Source organism: Toxorhynchites rutilus, chromosome 3, assembly GCF_029784135.1.
Source record: "Toxorhynchites rutilus septentrionalis strain SRP chromosome 3, ASM2978413v1, whole genome shotgun sequence".
In the NCBI taxonomy this organism is placed as follows: Eukaryota; Metazoa; Arthropoda; class Insecta; order Diptera; family Culicidae; genus Toxorhynchites; species Toxorhynchites rutilus.
The window spans coordinates 274,296,564-274,314,342 of NC_073746.1; the positions used below are offsets into that span (position 1 = coordinate 274,296,564).

At 38.6% G+C, this 17,779-nt stretch overlaps 1 protein-coding gene across 2 annotated transcripts in view; it reads left to right on the plus strand.

Moving 5' to 3' along the window:
- Positions 1 to 433: 433 nt before the first annotated feature.
- LOC129777988 (axin) overlaps positions 434 to 17,779 on the plus strand; it is a 52,149-nt gene continuing 34,803 nt past the window's right edge. The window contains exons 1-2 of one of the 2 annotated variants that reach the window (XM_055784606.1): positions 434 to 1,011; positions 1,778 to 2,680. The gene's annotated coding sequence lies outside the window, so the exon portion shown is untranslated. The remainder of the gene's footprint in view (positions 1,012 to 1,777; positions 2,681 to 17,779) is intronic. The other variant, XM_055784605.1, reaches the window with a different exon arrangement.

Here is a 17,779-nt window from a genome sequence, read left to right on the forward strand (position 1 = left end):
TCTGTTTTCTACCATACCAAGGTAATTAATTTTACTAAACTTGTACCATACTGTACAAGTATACCGTCACCTACACCAACTCAGTAACTGAACGGCTACACCTCCTCCATTTATATCTTGGAAAGAAGGAAACCGGCTGACAGCGTCAACATATTTATGAAGGTAAAACAGATAAAAGAGCGCGTTGGTATTTGGCTTTCCTAGTCGGCATTTGTACGACGGAAAACAATAAATGGATTTTATTTGGATTTCTTCTATTTTTCTGGTTAGCTATGTACTGTATTAAGGGAATATTAACCACTAAATAACTCATAGGACATTGGGCGTAACACCGTTGTCCTGAATGCATAATATTGCACATATAAAATAAATAAACTCTACACCTTACGATGATACTTTGAACAAACATTCCAGTTTTCTTCTTCCCAGGCTGTATCTTTCACCGACGTCATGGATTGAGTTTTTTGACTGCTGAACTTCAATACCATACAGCGAAGGAAGAAGATCGTAGAAAAGTGTGTAACCATCAGCGTCAAAAGCAAACGCGATCTGCTGCACTATCGGTTTCGTTTCACGTTTCCTGATTGTCGCAATTTAGTGTGCTAGAGCAGAACTCTATCGGACCCGCGAAGACCCGCCGTGAAATGTTATAAACACCGATAGAGTGTTTTCGTTCGGGAAGATCCAAGACGGTTCGGAAAGAGACGGCCAACGTAGGAAAATGTTCCGTTGAAAAGAGTGTATACAAGAAATCCCACAAAGCTGTGGGTGAAGATGGTACCACCATTGATTGCTGTTCCGTTGCAAGGTAATTATCACGGCGCCTGTGTCTTGTACAGAGTGATGCAAAGGAATTCGAAGTGTCAAAATAGAATTTCGTCACTGCTGGTTTCCCGGTGGATTGTCGAATATATTCAATGGAAAAGTGCATCACCAACCGAGCCAGGGAAAGGAAAAATAGAGCAATAGAAAATTCCAATACGCTTGAAACTATGCTTCGACGCCAGTGCGGTGAGTTTCGATATTTTCAGTGTATTTGTTATTTCTTTCCAATTCCCATTCACGGCTGCGGAGGTGCCTTGTGAGCACGCACCAGAGGAAAGCAAGGCGGAGAAGAAAAAAAAGTAAAATACGGCCAGACAAACTGCTACGCGGCAAGGTTGCCAGTTTGACTAGGCGGGAAGGACTATAATGTAAATATTATTTGAAAAGATGTGATGCATTTTGAAAGGGATTTGTCGGTGCATCCATTCAACGTTCGGAAAATTTGTAAAAGTGATTGTACATTATTTTGGATCACAGGCAAATATATAGGCACGAAGTTTCCAACTAGAATAGCTTTGCTTGCAGTGTTGTAAATACTTGCAATAAGTTTGGGACATTAAGTTTAACATCAGTCCATAGTATTCATAGTAATTTTAATTTATTTTGGAAAAGAAAACACCTTCATTGACGCGTTATTTTTATGTCCATCAGTCCTATTCACATTCTTTATTTCCCATCGTTCTATTTTTTAGAGGTCTGTATCAGAATTCCACCCCTACTGCCGATAGTTGTTTATATTACATCTAAAAATATTCAAATTTTTCGCTTCTCTGCCTTCCTCCATCTCAACACCTTTTTCCATCTTCGCATTACTATACAAATACATAGTTTATTAAAGCAACGCAATCTGGCTGGAATAAAAAAGGTTGTGGGTGAATCCGCTCCGCTGCTTATTTTATAATAGATAAAACATTCTGACCCGCTGACATATCCTCTTCTACTCTCATTCTAGTTATTCTTCCCCCGTGCACCGAGGTCTTCCACCGTCACGCATGTTCAGCCGCTGCCCGGGCAGTAGTGTTCTATTATGACACCTGAAGCGTACCTAATCCAGCGCTTGGCAATTGTTCGAGGCTCATCCGATGGATACATCCTTTCGAGCAACTACTACTACTAGTGACAAGAGTGTGCTACTTCCCCGATCGATTGGATCTTCTGAAAAAAGACCCATCAGCACCGCGCGCGTTGGGCGAGCGGAATCGACCAGACGACGACGGTGGCGACCAGCGCACATTCACACACTGAAAACAAACGAAAAAAAAGCAAGAGTGGAAAAATAAAGAAGAAGCGGAGAATAAACAGGTTTTAATCGTGAGTGCTATGAAAAAGCGGGAAGGCTGGAAGAAGAGTAAGCTGAAGCAAAATAAGTCAAGTTTTACACATAAAACGTACCGACAAGTCTGAGAAGAGATAGTGGTGGATAGAAGCGAAAAAGAGTTGACCGGCCAGCAGCGAGCAAGCGAGCGGTTAATTATTTTATTTTAGTGATCTTTTCGGCTTCCCGATCCGCACCGATTGCCGGTACTATCCGGCAATGATGCTAGCGGGGTGAAACGATAGGAGAAAATAAGAACGAGAGGATAGTGACCAACGTTCTAACGAATGTTAAAGTTAATGTTAATTATGTTATGGTGGACAGTGTTGTTGTTTTGTTGTTACATTGTGTTTTGTTGGGAATTTGTCCCCCTGGTGCGCTGAAAAGGGGGTTTTGTGGTGCTTTGGATATGATTGCCGAGAAGAGGTTACGCGCAACGGATAAACCATTATCGTGCGTTCGTTGCATATACCGGGATTTGTTATGTTTTGAGTGAATCAATGCCCACCCAATACCGGGATATTTCAAGACTGAATAAAGGTAGGTATCGCACGTTTTCTGTGTCCCCTATGTTTTCAACGCGTAAATTATATTTTGCTGACATCTTGCTTGCCTAAGTTTACTAATCCTTACGCCGAGAGCATAGTGTCGCTGACAGACGCTTCCGTCCTGGGTGATTCGCATCTCTCGCCTGTGTCCAGTGAAATTTGAATCGACTTCTCTGATCTCGTTGCTGCCCGGCACCAGGAACCTCGAGGGCTGCCTCGCCGGGGGCTTTTGTTCTCTAGTCCAATGCCTTGTTACAGATTGTCGCTCTCGCGTAGCGTGTGGTCGAACTACTCCCTGTAGCTCAGTTGATTGCAATGTTCGAGAAGCTTGGCGTTCGAAATGTCGTTTTGTGGTCATCAGGCCCAAATTATCCTGGCATCGATGGGCGAAGATCTGAAGCATCTGCGCATTTAGTACATTTTCCTCGTTTGATTTGAAGATTCGGATGACTAGAGGCGAATGGACTGCGAAGGCTGAAGCCTCTCAAAAACAAAGAATCGAATTGATTCGGATTTCAGTGATGTGACTAATCTGGTTTGATCCAAAAGTCCTTCTTGAACTCGCAAAGGCAGCTTTTACCTTTGTGATCCTTGTGCATACAAATGAATTTTGGTTTATTATTTGTCAAAGAAAAAAGATGACCGTAGATTTCAGTATATTCAGTTTTTCGAGAAACTCGCAAAAACCATGCAAATATCGGCATGCATTCTGTGACGTGAAAATACAGTCTGAGCGAAGAAACAGGCTTAAGGGCGTTGCTTACAGGCGTTGTCACGGCACAAAATCAACAAAGTATATTAAACATTAATTTCACCGTGTTGTAGCAAACTATATACTATTTTTATGTTAGTTATTATTCTGAATACTTCTCATTCTCCTCTGAGATCTCCCCTTCCTCTTTCGAAGGCCAACCTATAGGGGAAGGTGGTTCTAACCCGAACCGTAGTCCTGAACCTATTCCCCTTTGTATCTCAGGAACGGTGCTTCCTATCGATTTTTTTGTAATTTCATTTCAAAAACAGAGAAAAAATATTTTCAACCTGTATGGAAAATGAGTTCATTGTTCTTTTAGATTGCGAAAAATTACAAAAAATGAAATATTAATCGGTCTGTTTATCGAAATAAGCTATATAAATTGAATCTACTTGTTGCCTTCAGTACATGGCATGCCGTTATTTGGAAAAAGTCGTGGTGGTTCTGAACCGACCTCCATAAGGTGGTCCTGAACCGACCTCCATAAGGTGGTCCTAAACCGACCACCAGTTTTTAATTCGTTATTATTTCACACGTTCACTCTGGTGCTTACCATCAATGGCTCGCATAAGACAGGCTCATCGAGTGGCGCTCACTATCGAAGGACGCGTTTGTTCTCTGATACATTTGATGATGATGATGATGTTGGATTAAAGAGGCTTTAAACTTTTCAGTTCATTCGCCTCTAAAAATACATTTGATGAACTCTATGTGTGCTTATGAGCGTGTTGACTTTGACTTTGACTGTTGACCGTTGACGTTTGTGAGTGCGTTTGTACATGCGCTTGTATGTGCGCTTTTTTATTCTTATTCCAAACGCGTCGCTCTAAGGTTAAGCTCTTCCCACTCTATCATTATCTCCCTTTCGCTTGAATCCTACCTGCTCATTATAAAAAATAAAATTTTCTTTCATCATTCTTTTACGCACACCCGTGGGTATATGCTAACACTATCATTCCCGGACGTATTGTGAAATTTCATGCCATTTCCGGTCTTTTAGAGCTGTTTTTGACGTACCGGAAACCACCACATTTGATACCAAAATGGCATCGTGAAACGATATTCGACTTCCGCTGAACTCAAGTTCATCTGATAAACTAAAAACAGCTTCGTTTTTGTGACGTGACAACGCTTCAAAATACCTGTTTTTCAAATATTTGTTTCGCATAAATTACAAAATGAAACTTGGGTCTACCCATTGCTCTTCAAACAAGTATTCAATTATTCAATTCATTCAGACATTTAAGCTTGATTAAACACGTGCAGAAATATGTCAAGAAACATAAAAATAGCGAAAATATAAAATATTTCAGCCGTTCCATGCCAAACCGATATAGTAGTTCTCAGATTTTCGCGAAAAATCGTAATTTTGTTCTTTATCGCAAAACATTAGACACGTATTTTTTCCATTTTAGGCTGGTCCAGAAAATCATTTTTTCTCCTTTTCTTCCAAAACTGAATTTTCATGACGTCTAAATTGCTGGACCGATTCAGATGAATAACACATCAAATTAAAGACAATTAACTGTAATATTTTTTTTCAAATATTACAGTTGCGAAAAATTTTAATTTTGTTTTCGGTAATTTTGATTGCATTTGTTATTTTATAGTTTCCATGGTCTCGGAGCCAAGCACGCTATATTTTTTATATTTTTTCTTGAAAGCTGCGGATTTTTTACATAACATCAGCAGCGAAACCAGAGAGGCGTTTTTGAGTTTTTGAGTTATGATTTTTCAAAATAAATGGTACAAAAAAATCATTTTTCCCCTTTTTTTCAAAAATTCATAACTTTCGAACCACTAGGATTTCGATGATCAATACATCAATTTGCAACCAATGAGTTGATCTTCCTTGAACTATCATACTTGCGTAGAAATTGGATTCTGGTTGCATAGATGTAGTATAGTCGCATAGGGATATTGAACGAAAATTGAAAACATGTTAACCTGGAAAAATCATAACTCATAAACGAAAAAAGACACCTCTTTGATATTTGGATATGTTATGTGAAAAAGGGAAAAAAATGATTTTTCGGACCATCCGTTAATGTTGAAAAATCATAACTCAAGAACAAAAAATAACGCCTCTCTGATTTTTGGATATGTAATGTAAAAAAAACCTCAACATTGAAGAAAAAAAATCAAAAAAATATGGCGCCCTCGATTTCGAGACCACGTAAACTATAAAAAAACAAATACAGGTACGTACGTACGTACGTACATTTCACTTTCAAAATTGTACGTTGTATCGAATTGTACGTTATATCGAAGCATAATAAAGTACTCACAAACGTAGTCTATAATACATTATTGTAAAACAGCAATTAGTAAAGTTAATGAATAACTTCAATCAGAAGACGAAGCCAGCTTTTCTCATGATGTTTCATATCGTACTGTTGATTAAAACTTGATTCGTTTAGAATCCGGAATTACAAAACCAGCTGTATTTCGGGATTGATTGAAGGTACAAAACTTGTTTTAGCATTACAATACAGATATTTCATTGTTCTAACAGAAAAAAAATTGAAAAAAAATTTCCTATACACTTTGGAAATGTGTACGTTATATCGAGGTAAAATGTACGTTATATCGAGTGACGATATATCGAGGGTACGTTATATCGAAGTTTCCCTGTATGATCAACTATTATGGAAACAAAATCCAATTTCTTGCAAAAAAAAGTCATTTTTGAAAAAGGAGGAAAAATATGATTTTTTGGATCACCCTACAATGGAAATGGTCACCCTAATGAAAAAAATAGAAAAATACGGGTCTAATGTGAAAATCTGAGATCCAGTATATCGGTTTAGCATGGAATGGCTGATTTTAAATATAATTATGTAGTTTTTGAAACACGCCACTCCAAAAGGATCCTTTTAATGAATTCATATTATAACTAGTGTTTATTCAGATAACGTTATACTTTTTCTTCAAAAACATGACCTAAAATTTGGTTCTTTGGTGCCTAACCTCTTGGAATGGGTCTCATCATCTGATGCTATCAAGATATTGAAAACCTTCAACCCTATGCCTTCCAAATATTCCAAAACATGTGAGCTTTAAAATGATGTACATATCATCTCCATGCGTTGATTTTTCACAAACTTCCAGCATTCAAAAAATCACCTAAAAATTTCGACATCGCATTCTTTTTTTTTTGTCGAGTGTGTAAAGATAGATGACATTTTTTCTTTACCGCGTGTGCTCTAATTTTCAGAATTTTCCTATTGCTTCCAGGGAAGTTTCCAATTTCCGTCCACGTGCTACGAGGTATGGCTATTAAATAACGAGACTGGTTAAGAAGAAAGGTTATATTTTAAAAATTACGGTACAACGATATGCTCCCCTTCAATATACTTCCCTTGGCTCCTCACACACCTTTCCATACGTTTTTTCCATTGTTCGAAGCAGTGCTGAAACTCTTCTTTTGTGATTTGTGATGGCGTTCAAAAGCCGCGTCGTTTTTTCCTCCGCCTCTTCTACGGACTGAAATCGGGTACCTTTCAACACGGATTTGATCTTGGGGAATAGAAAAAAGTCGCATGGGGCTAGATCTGGCGAGTACGGGACATGTTCGGGCACTGGAATGCCCTTATCGGCTAAAAATTGCTTCACCGACAGCGCGTTATGGGCAGATGCGGTGTTGTTCGTGTTTTTCGTCACACATGACAAACCACGTTCCATTCAAACCACTTCTTCTGCTTCTTCTTAAATGGCACTTACGTTCCTCGAGAAACTTCGCCGTCTCAACGTAGTATTACTTGCGTCATTTTTATTAGTACTTAGTTCAGATTTCTATGCCAAATCACACGCCCTGAATGCATTCTGAGTGACAAGCTCTAGAATACGCGTGACCACAGAGCAAGTCAGACTAAATTCCTTTGACGAAAAATTCCCCAGACCGGAACGGGAATCGAACCCGAACCCCCGACATGTGAGATGTGACGATAACCACTCGGCCACGGGAGCACACGAAACTACTGCTGCTCGCAAACTACTACAGTGACAAAAACGCGTTTTCGTACGTTTATAGCAGACACTTCAAGCTACCGAACGCACTATTCGTTTTCCCCCCCCAACCTTCTAGGACCTTCTCGTTATTTAATAGCCATACCTCGTATTCACGTGCTAGCGACTCCTAACACGTAAAGCCTATGAAAACAATCTTAGAGAGTTTCCTATTCAATTAGTATGAAAATTTTAAAAATTAGATCGCAGCAAAAATGCTTGGTAATGTTGAAACTGTTTCATGAAAATGTGAGATGTTTTCTGAATTAGTGCCCTTACTGAAAGTCGTAGTCCTACGTCAAAAGTGGTACATAAAATTCATCATTTTAACGTCAGAATTTCTTCGTACCTCTAATTTTTGGAGATCTGTAAAATTTGTATATTCAAAACTGGGCTTTGTACATCCGAAAAAATGACGCTCAATTTTTTATTGCTCATAAATAACGACTTGTTGTGTTTATGGGTTCGTTGGACGAACGAAATCATTTCTGCCATTCCATTGAGATACAAATATTTGATTTTAACCCATTCCTTTGACGGTAAATTCGATATTGCTATTTCCCTTACACCTACACTGGTTGCTCAGATACGCCCAGATAAATCAGAACGCTAATATAATTTATACAATCTTCTGCACCATCAGTGTGATGCACAGGTACATTGTTTACAATGCTCATGATTTTCCTTTTCCCATAAAAAAGAATAATAAAATTACCATCTCTCTAAAAACGTAAGACTTTGTACGAACCTGAAAACTACCTGGTATCTGTATGACTTAAGCTGCATGGCACCGTTAGGCTCATCTTTTTCTCGAATAATCCCTCAAAACAGCTTCTTGCTGTCTACCTTTACTGTGATAATCTCGGATTAGTCTAGCCACCGCATAATATCTCTTTCGCCAGATATCCTTCCCAAACTCCCGTAACCCCATTGTTTGACAAAAAAAAAACAGCCTAGACGCCCATCACACAAATTGAATTTCGCATTTCGCTCGTCTAGCAGCGATTCGAATCAGTGATTACAGACGGGGTAACCGCTGACGGAAGAATAAGGCAATCGCTGATTGCATACGCAATTTTTCGTGCTGTGATTCCAATTCGAAGCTTCCTTCTATACCCTTTCTCCGGCGCTGTAGTTGAATGTTTTACCGCATTTTTCTGTACGAAAAGTTCTACCGAGATAAGGATGATTCTTCACTATTGAGAATTACTGCAAGATGAAAACCCCCATCATGACGACGGGGGACGAGGAAGATATGAAATGTCTCTGTTGGCTGTCCGCATCACCACACACGCACTGGCCACTTTCGGGGAAGCCGTTCATTCCTCTTCGCTGCTTCTCCGTGGTAGTAATCTTCTCACTTGCCGCCGCGCGGTGTATTGGAAATATTTCACGCATATGTGACGAGAATTATTTTTTGATTAACTTTCTTTCTTGTTGCCAGAATAATAACATCAAAAGGACGTCTAATGCGGAGATTTGTGATGAGTGAGACAATCTTCTACGGGAGGGAGCTAGATGGAATAAGGAATTTTGTTCTATACATCGTATTATTCATATGTGCTGGAGAAAGGAATATCCCGTCTCATAAAAAAATGTTCGAGGTTCAATTGACGCGGGACTGCAGGGGCCCTCCGTGTAGATTCTCCAATTCATAAACCTGTTACAAGATTATAAATCCTTGTAACATGACTATCAAACATACTAAATGTTGTTCATAAAAATAATTTTAGAAAGTAAAATGTTTTTCTCGAAACTTGCTCAAAAACTGGGTATTTTATTAGAAACTTTTATACCTCGAAATACTTTGACGCCGTGTCCGACTCACCGAGATAATTTAAAAAAAATGTTTAAATTTCAAAATTTTGCAAAATTGAGAACCGTAATACAAAACATCTAATCTACATGCATTTTTACATGAAAAATTATATGCCATGTTTCATAACAAGACTAACCGTTCGCTAGATTTAATCACCTTTATATGACGAAAATAATGTTAATAAAATAACCCAATTCTTCAAAAGTCAGGATTTTTTCCCCACCAGGTTTCCAGGACATACTTCATAATCACGGGCAATGTTGCTGTCTTAACCCTTACGAACCGTAACAAAACCATCAAGTATGCTGTGAGGACACAGTGGGGTAAAGATCGTGGTTTTTGAGGATTCTTATTGTGGGCTCATCAGGAAATGTTATGATATTGTAGCAAAATGTAACAATTTAGAAATTGAGTGTCGAAGAACGAATTATTTAGAGAGCTTCAATTTGGTTTATAGAAACAATTGAGTTTATCATGCATTTTGACATAGGACTACGTCTTTCATTTCTATACTGGGGTGTAAGTTCAAAGTTTCGAAAATGAAAGCGTTACGGCGGAAAACGAGATTTTAAGCATTAATTGCTCCTAAACAACTGAACGAAATGGTATGATAGAAACTTCATTCGAAACATAAAATTGATAACGAGTTCTATGCTTGTTACTTTTTGATCCAAAAACTTGTTTCAATAGCCTTAAAATTGCTTTCAAAACAGGCTATTGAACTCACACCAATCGGTATATAAGCGAGTGTCGCTCGGAAATCCACTCAGTTATGATTGCGCAATGATTGAGGTACCAACACAGACTTCAAAACCATAGAGCCTGAGGAAATCATCATGGAAAAATAGATGCAAGCAGTGGGTACGTTTGTACTCGCTTACGTTTCTGCAAATCGGAATGTTTCCCTAACTCAGATTTTAAAACCATGGAGCGTGGGGAAATCAACATTACAAATTAGATGCAAGCTGTGAGTACTTTTGTACTCGTTTGCATTTTTGCAAATCGGAATGTGTTTTCCCAACACAGATTCCGAAACCAATAAGTTGGGAAAATCGGCATTGCACTATTTTTATACCCCATGCATTTTTACACTCCGGAATTCGTTTTGCTAATACGGTCTACAAAAGCGGGTACAAATGCAACGCTTTGGCTCGGTTATTCAAAACTGCACATCTCTTCATGTCGCCAGCTGACTTCTACGCATGCCGTTTGATGATTAGGCAAAATGTTGATAACTATTTGCTGCGATAACCACTACCATAATGCATGAATTGACCTGAATTGGGATTTGTTTGCAATTGAATTTGTAATTTTTTCCATTCATTCACTAGTTTTTTTTTTTGTCTGTATTATAGTGACTTTCAACACTTTTGGCTGGTTCGTCACTTTTACTTCTATTTTTCGGAAGAATGTCGGGAGTGAGAATTCAACTCGTGACCTTGAGCGTGAGAGGTACGGATGTTACCACTACGCCAGATCGCCTTCACATTCACTAGTTGCTCAATACTTAAATCATACAAAAGATAGCTCTGCGCAGCGGCGATGTCGTACCCAATGAGGGTGCGATTATTGCTAATTGAAAAAACACAAATGATTACTAAGCAAATGGCAGTCCTACGTCAACCTACGGTTATATCATAGGTATAACCCATCCATATAGAGGTGTGCAATCCAGCTCATCATGATGAACAGCTCAGATCAGCTCAGTTCATCTAAAAGAGCTGTTCTTTATGAACAGCTCTTCAGCTCAGTTGTCAGTATCGACGTCTGGTGGCGACTTTCAATTTGGGTCCCAAACTCGATAGTGTAATCTTTATCAGATTAGAAGACACGAAGCCAGTTTTTTAAAATGTTAAAATTTAAATGAATTTTTTCACACCGTGTTATTAAATTACTTAAAACACGTATTCCTGAATCTTATTTAACCATTTGTCTATACATTTCCGACATTTTTACTGAGAATTTCATTATAATATAAAATTGTCTTCAAAAAGAATTTTCTTATGAGATATTTTCACCACCTACAAACAAAGTGTTTTTCATTGAAATAGAATACTAATTTAATACACAGATGTTAATTTTCATTCATAATTTTAATTTTAAAAACGTGTCCATTCTGCCTGAAAGTCACTTATTATTTTTGGCGCCCCCTAAACTGGTAAACAAAGCCCAATTCCGTCAACGCGAATATAACTGTTGAAAAGACAAGGAACAAATGAAACTGAACTGATGTTATAACACGCAGAGCGAGAGACGGTCAGTTCATTTGAATCTTACAGCTCACACACTCTCTTCAATTCTACAGCTCTTTTCTCTCCTGCATCATCATCAAAGTGAGCTGAAGAGCTGTTTGATTTTTTTTACGAGCTGTTCCGCGTCAACTCACTTCAAAGAGTCGATTCTTCGGAACAGCTCTTGAGCGGATGGCACATCTCTACATCCATAGTTTTTGGGAGAAAATTAATAGAAAAGGCTTAACAAAGACTAATTTTAAGTTTTTCATATCCAAAATGTTACCTAATTTCAGTTATTTCAATATTTCACAAACTGAAATGGAAACAACACAATCGTTCTAAGTAGTGTACTCGCTGCATAAAAAGCGGTGAAACTTTCATCACCGGAAGAGGACTACAGGCAAACCTGTTTTTGTGCGATCGTTTTTGAACGATTCCTCATTTGTGGGACCCTTTTTGTGACATTTAGTTATTTCAATAATAAAAAAAACAAAAAGGGTCGCACAAATGAGGAATCGCTCAAAAAAGGATCGCACAAAAACAGGTTTGTCTTTACTTCATAAACAAATCGCTAGTGAGAAATTCTCGTGGCAGTCGCTGAGATTGTCACTGCAAAATATACAACGCGTACGAATTTACCTTTAGGAATAATCTACGTAACAGTTTGGAATACTTTATTGTTTGGATCCTCGGAAGAGGCGTGTGAGAAGAATTCATGAAAACAACTAACAAAAAATCTTTATATGGCTTTCAACTTACCATAGTATTCATATTATACACATTTTTTTTATTTTATGACGCGAGAATGCAGGCGGGTCCTGTTCTTCGCGCAGAGCTTGATGTCGCGTCATAAAATGCATGCCGATATTTACAAAGTTTTTGCAAGTTTTCTGAAGAACTGAGAATATACCGGAATTAACGTTCATCAATTATGGACAAATCATAAAATAGTTTTGAAACGGAGCTAATATACAAGAGTCGGAAACCGCAAAAAGTCAGTTGTTTTCACATCACAAAAGTATTTGTCTGGCTACCAGAGCTCTGCATAGTCATAGTCAACTGAGGATAGTAAGCTGACTATCTGACTGACTATATCCGTATTCAGTTAGTAATGACTTTTGGCTTTTTCACGCAGTTTTTCCGCCAAAACGACTAAACGTTTAGTCGCTATCTACCGACTCGACTATATCATATCTAGACTATATCATTGACTTCCCCTAAAACGAATTCGTTCCTCACTTTCTCTCACCCATGTACGTGGGCATGCATCGATGTTCGAGTTCAACGTGGTTTGACATACGCTACAGGTGAGCTAGATTCTACTGTATCTTACTCAAATGTATAAAATAGCGTGCAGTGTATGTGTGTGCTATTTTGCACGCCTAATACTAACTAATACTAACGCGAGGACCTTTATAGCATACTTGATAAATGTCTAAGTTCGTTGGTTTGTGTTCACGATGGCTAGACAATAAACCGTCCATTGATGGGGTAACTTCTTTTTTGTATTTTGCAATAAGATTGAGTACGCGGGTATAAATTTCGTTCCTAGGGGAGTAGAAATGTGGATTGAAGAGGCAGATTTGTATTCATTAGTCAAGTCAGTTGAAATAGCCACTGACTGGACTAGTTCACCAGTCATTCTCGCTAGTCAACGCTAGTCAATTCATTCTCTAGTCAAGTCACTTTTTGTTGTGGGCGTCTGCCGAAGCAGTTCTAGTCGAAGCGAAGCTACTGAGAGAAGAATCTGTCTTCATTTTTCACCTTCGAAGATTTCGGGCCCTGCTAGCAACAAGAGAATTCAATTATAAAATATTCTCCAACTGATGATTCTTTTAGGAAACTTTCTCAATTATTACTCTGACATCGTTTACTGTTTACATCGTTTTCTTACTTGTGAAAACGAGAAAAAACATGTTTTTAGTGAGTCAAAACGTTGTCACGTCACGTTGGAATGGTTCATATGTCCAAAATCATGTAACCCTTTGCGGTTGTTTGTCTGCTCTCAGCTACCAAACCTGTTTTACCGTTCCGGTCGTTTGCTCTCAGCCACCACAACAAGGACCATTAACCCCTTGAACGACAATTTAGTTTCAGTCAGCACTGCTCTAACAGACAGTTTAATTTCTATTTTTTTAAAGTTTGCTAGAAGGATGCACACAAGTATATCAAAGCAATAGATCGATATGACTTACAGATACTGCTCTCATAAAAAGCATCAAACCTCGAAAATTACTGGCGAGTCCAGCTCGTCATTGTCAGTTTGTTCAGGTAAGTTTATAACGAGCTGGACTCGTCATTTCCGTTCAAGAGGTTAATCTTGTACTTAATTCAACCATGTATTAGTTTTCACTTTTTCTTAACGAAAATTAATGTCTAGTGAACCTGTTCACGAGTCAATATGGAGCTTATATGAATGATAGATAACGGTACTCAGTATAAACAAAAGATTATTAGCGTGGAAATAAAAGAGTATAGTGATGATTCTGAGTAGCTACGATACATCGGACACAACAACTATAGTAAAAAGGATGAACAAGACCGCAGCGTCTACTATAGTTAGCCAAATTTTATTATAAAATACAATATGAATATGGGAGGAGTACGATAATTCGTGCGAAAATTGGTGGGACGCCTTGTAGGCGATTCTCGTGTGATATACACGAAGGAGGATTCTAAAATATAATTTTTATATAAAAATATATTGAAAAACTTTGTTCAGTAAATACATATCTAAAGTTCACAAGAAATAAGCAGATCTTATTTAGATTTCATAATCTTACATGATATATGTAGTGATACATGCTCTTTGAAGAGAAATTATTTCTGATCAGAACGACACTCATACAAAAATTTAATACGAATTTTAATTAACCCTTTGCTTAATTCTGAAAACTGTTTTTTTTTTCGGAACTAAAGTCACCGGATCTTCTAGTAAGAACGTTCCAAACGCAATTGCAAATTTCGTTCGAGGAGTTTTCCCATATTTTTCTATCGATGTATCCTGTATCGAGGCGCACCGAACCCACTGTGCGCTGCAATTATCGCACAACAAATCAGAACCATCAACAGTCTCGGCATAGTCTCGCCGCCGCCGGCAGTTTTCCCCCATCCAATGCACACTGTTTTGATCCGAGTCATCGTGCGGCACAATGCGCATGTGTCGAATTGAATTCTTGATTCTGTTTACTGTGATGCGCGCAACAGAGAGGGAAAGAGAAATCAAGAGAAACTTCGTTCCTTGTCCGGACCATCACCAAACAAACCATCATACACAATCGCCCTGCTCCGTAAGGATAATGATGACGATGATGACAACGATGACGAAAACCGCCTACGGATGTACTCTCCACCGCCACCACCACAAACGGGAAAGCGTTCAGTTTCAGTTCTCTAGTGCGTCAGTGCAAGTCAACGCATCCTGCCAATTACGATCAGGCGGTTGTGTACCACTCGCTCTGTTCTAGGATTACATCTAGTAGAAAGTGTCACCGTCTCTCGTGTCGCATCGCTGCCACTATTGTGTAGTGTATTGTCAACTTGCCACGGGAGAGAAAAGCCGTGTTGACATTTCGTGGGATCTCTGGTTTTTGTTTTGCTTGCTACTTCTGGTGACAACAAAAGCGTGCTTTCTAGGTTTTGTTTTCGAACTTTAGCGACTGTGTGAATTTTGGGACTTGGATTGTGATGAAATGAAACCGATAAAGACGATGTGGTTGAAAAGGTATGTGTTAGCCCAAGGTGTCACTTATTGTTTGCAGAATAATCTTATTATGTGCATATAGGTGCAGATCAAGGATAAATGGATGAAGGCTGCTGGGAGATTAAACAAATAATTTTATGCTGTTGCATTTTAACCGTTATGTATTCGATAAAAACACGTGAACGACAGGGTACCCGTTCATGGTCATATTCATACAGTTGTATTTTTTTTTTATTAAATCGTTTATTTTTACAGGCTCAGTTCCATAAGTTTAAAGGAGCCATACTCCTGAATACAGTTATATTGAGAATCAGAAGAATATTGCTCGAACATTATTTCGAAACACCGGAAACCACAAGTTTCAAGTGCAAGTGAGTGTATCGAGGACTTGCACGAACTGCTGGTCAAGTGAATCAATGTTCCTGCATCCATGATTGGTAACATTTTTAACACTTGAAATTGGATTTAAACAAGTAAACCACCCCCTTCGACCCTTCTCGCAACAATTTGAAAAAAAAATCAATATAATGTTGCGTTTGAACGTGTTTGCAGTTTTCACTTGATACTGGTTCCCTACTTTGAAAAAAAAAGATTAAATTATTGTTTAAACCAGTGATTGAATGCAACAATTTACGAATTCAATCGCGAACAAATCCCAATTTAGGTCAATTCATGCATTGTGATAGATTACTTTCTTCGTTGCAAGTCTGACGTATAGCATGATGCCTTGTTCATTTCATTCATTAATCGTGGACTTCCAAAATATGTGAACAGAAGATTGGCTGAACGATCAATGTATTTTACATTTACCTCTGAAGTTATTGCATCTCCCAAATGTACGTACTTCTGAACTTCAGGCACTCAGTTTTGATTTTGACATGTAAGTTGAATGCATATTGTTCGATCGTCGTTATCGCAGTAAATTTTTATCATTTTTCCAAACGGAATACGTAGAAGTTCAGTGAGCTGAAGACATGAAGGTATATCTTCCAATTTAGTTGTATCCGCACATAAGAAATAATTTGGATGTATTGAACTGTATTTTATTCTCAGGTAAAAATTCAAATCTTCTGATAAATTACAAACAGATGGTTGATTTGAGAAAACAATCTATTTCGTGCGACTGCAGATTCCTGACTGACTGATTCTGCCGCTTCTATCCTCTGTAGAATTTGACTTGAGTAATTGTTCGCCTATTGTTACAGAGATTACGACTTTCTCTCTTATCTAGACTGGATTTAGATCAAGAGTAGATCAATCGGTTTTTGTATGATAATGGAAAAGCTTTCATCTAAAGCTAAGCGTGAGAGATAACGGCGATAAGCTTTAAAATATAGGGTGGTTCTTGAAGTTCCCTTTTTGGCGTGAACAGTAGTCTGGAATAACCCAACCAAAACGTTGTGTTCATACCGCTTTCAAATTCCGCACACATTCCGGAGTGCAAAAATGCAAAAACGCTGTCATTAGTTTCTTGGCACGATCTTATGACCTCTCGAATGATCTTCATCAAATGATTCAACGGCAATCCATTTCAATCGCAGTGGTACCCAACCTTTACACTTTCGCGACCTCCTTTGCATGTACAATTAAAAATACGCGTGTAAATTTTTTTTGAAAACATATGAATAAACGATCAAATACAGGTCGGACTCGATTATCCGGAGTATTGATTTTGACGTAGGACTACGTCTAACCGGAAGATATAGGGGGTGAAATGGAAATCTAGGCACTGAACAAGTAGGAAAAAATGCAAGACTTGGAACGCTTATAACTCGAGCATTTCTCAATAGATCGCAAAGGTTTTTGCATCAATTGATAGGAAATATATCTACGCATCTATCATAACGAATAACATTTCATTTTTCTTGAGATAAATAATTGAATAATTGTGAAATATCAAGCATTGTCCAATTGCACTATGTGCCCATTTCTGATTGGTCCATTTTGTGCTCCTCAAATCGTACTGACCAATACGGGCAACCAGAGCAGCAGCGAAATAGAATGAAGCACGATTGGAAAGGAAAAAGAAAAAACATGAACGAAACATTGGTCGCAGTCTCACACATGCGTAATTCTCGAGCCAACCAGTCAGCTTAAAAATCCCCGCTCCGCTGCCGTAACGATCATTCTTTGTGTGGACACCGACTGGACAACATCGTTGCTGGACGAGCTGGACGGCGAGGGATCGAGTGCCTTTCTCAAGGCAAGAGGGTGGAGGTGGTAGCGCTGGAGTAGAGTAGAGTTTTCAAAGGGCCTTTCTCAAGGCTAGAGACGAATGAACCGCAAAAGTTTAAAGTCTCTATAATACAATACCTTCCTTCCTTCCGTAACGATCATTCTCATTCAAACCGTACACCACATCAGTTCGAATCACAACTCATCAACGAACCAACCCAAGCAGCCATGTCTGGATATGGTAAAGGAGGAAAAGTGAAGGGAAAAGTAAAATCCCGCTCGAACCGTGTTGATCTGGAGTTCCCAGCAAGGGTAGCTAGGCCGAGCGCGTTAGTATCAGTGCACCAGTCCACCTAGCCGGCGTTATATAGTTTCGGCCGCCGAAGTGATCGAGTTAG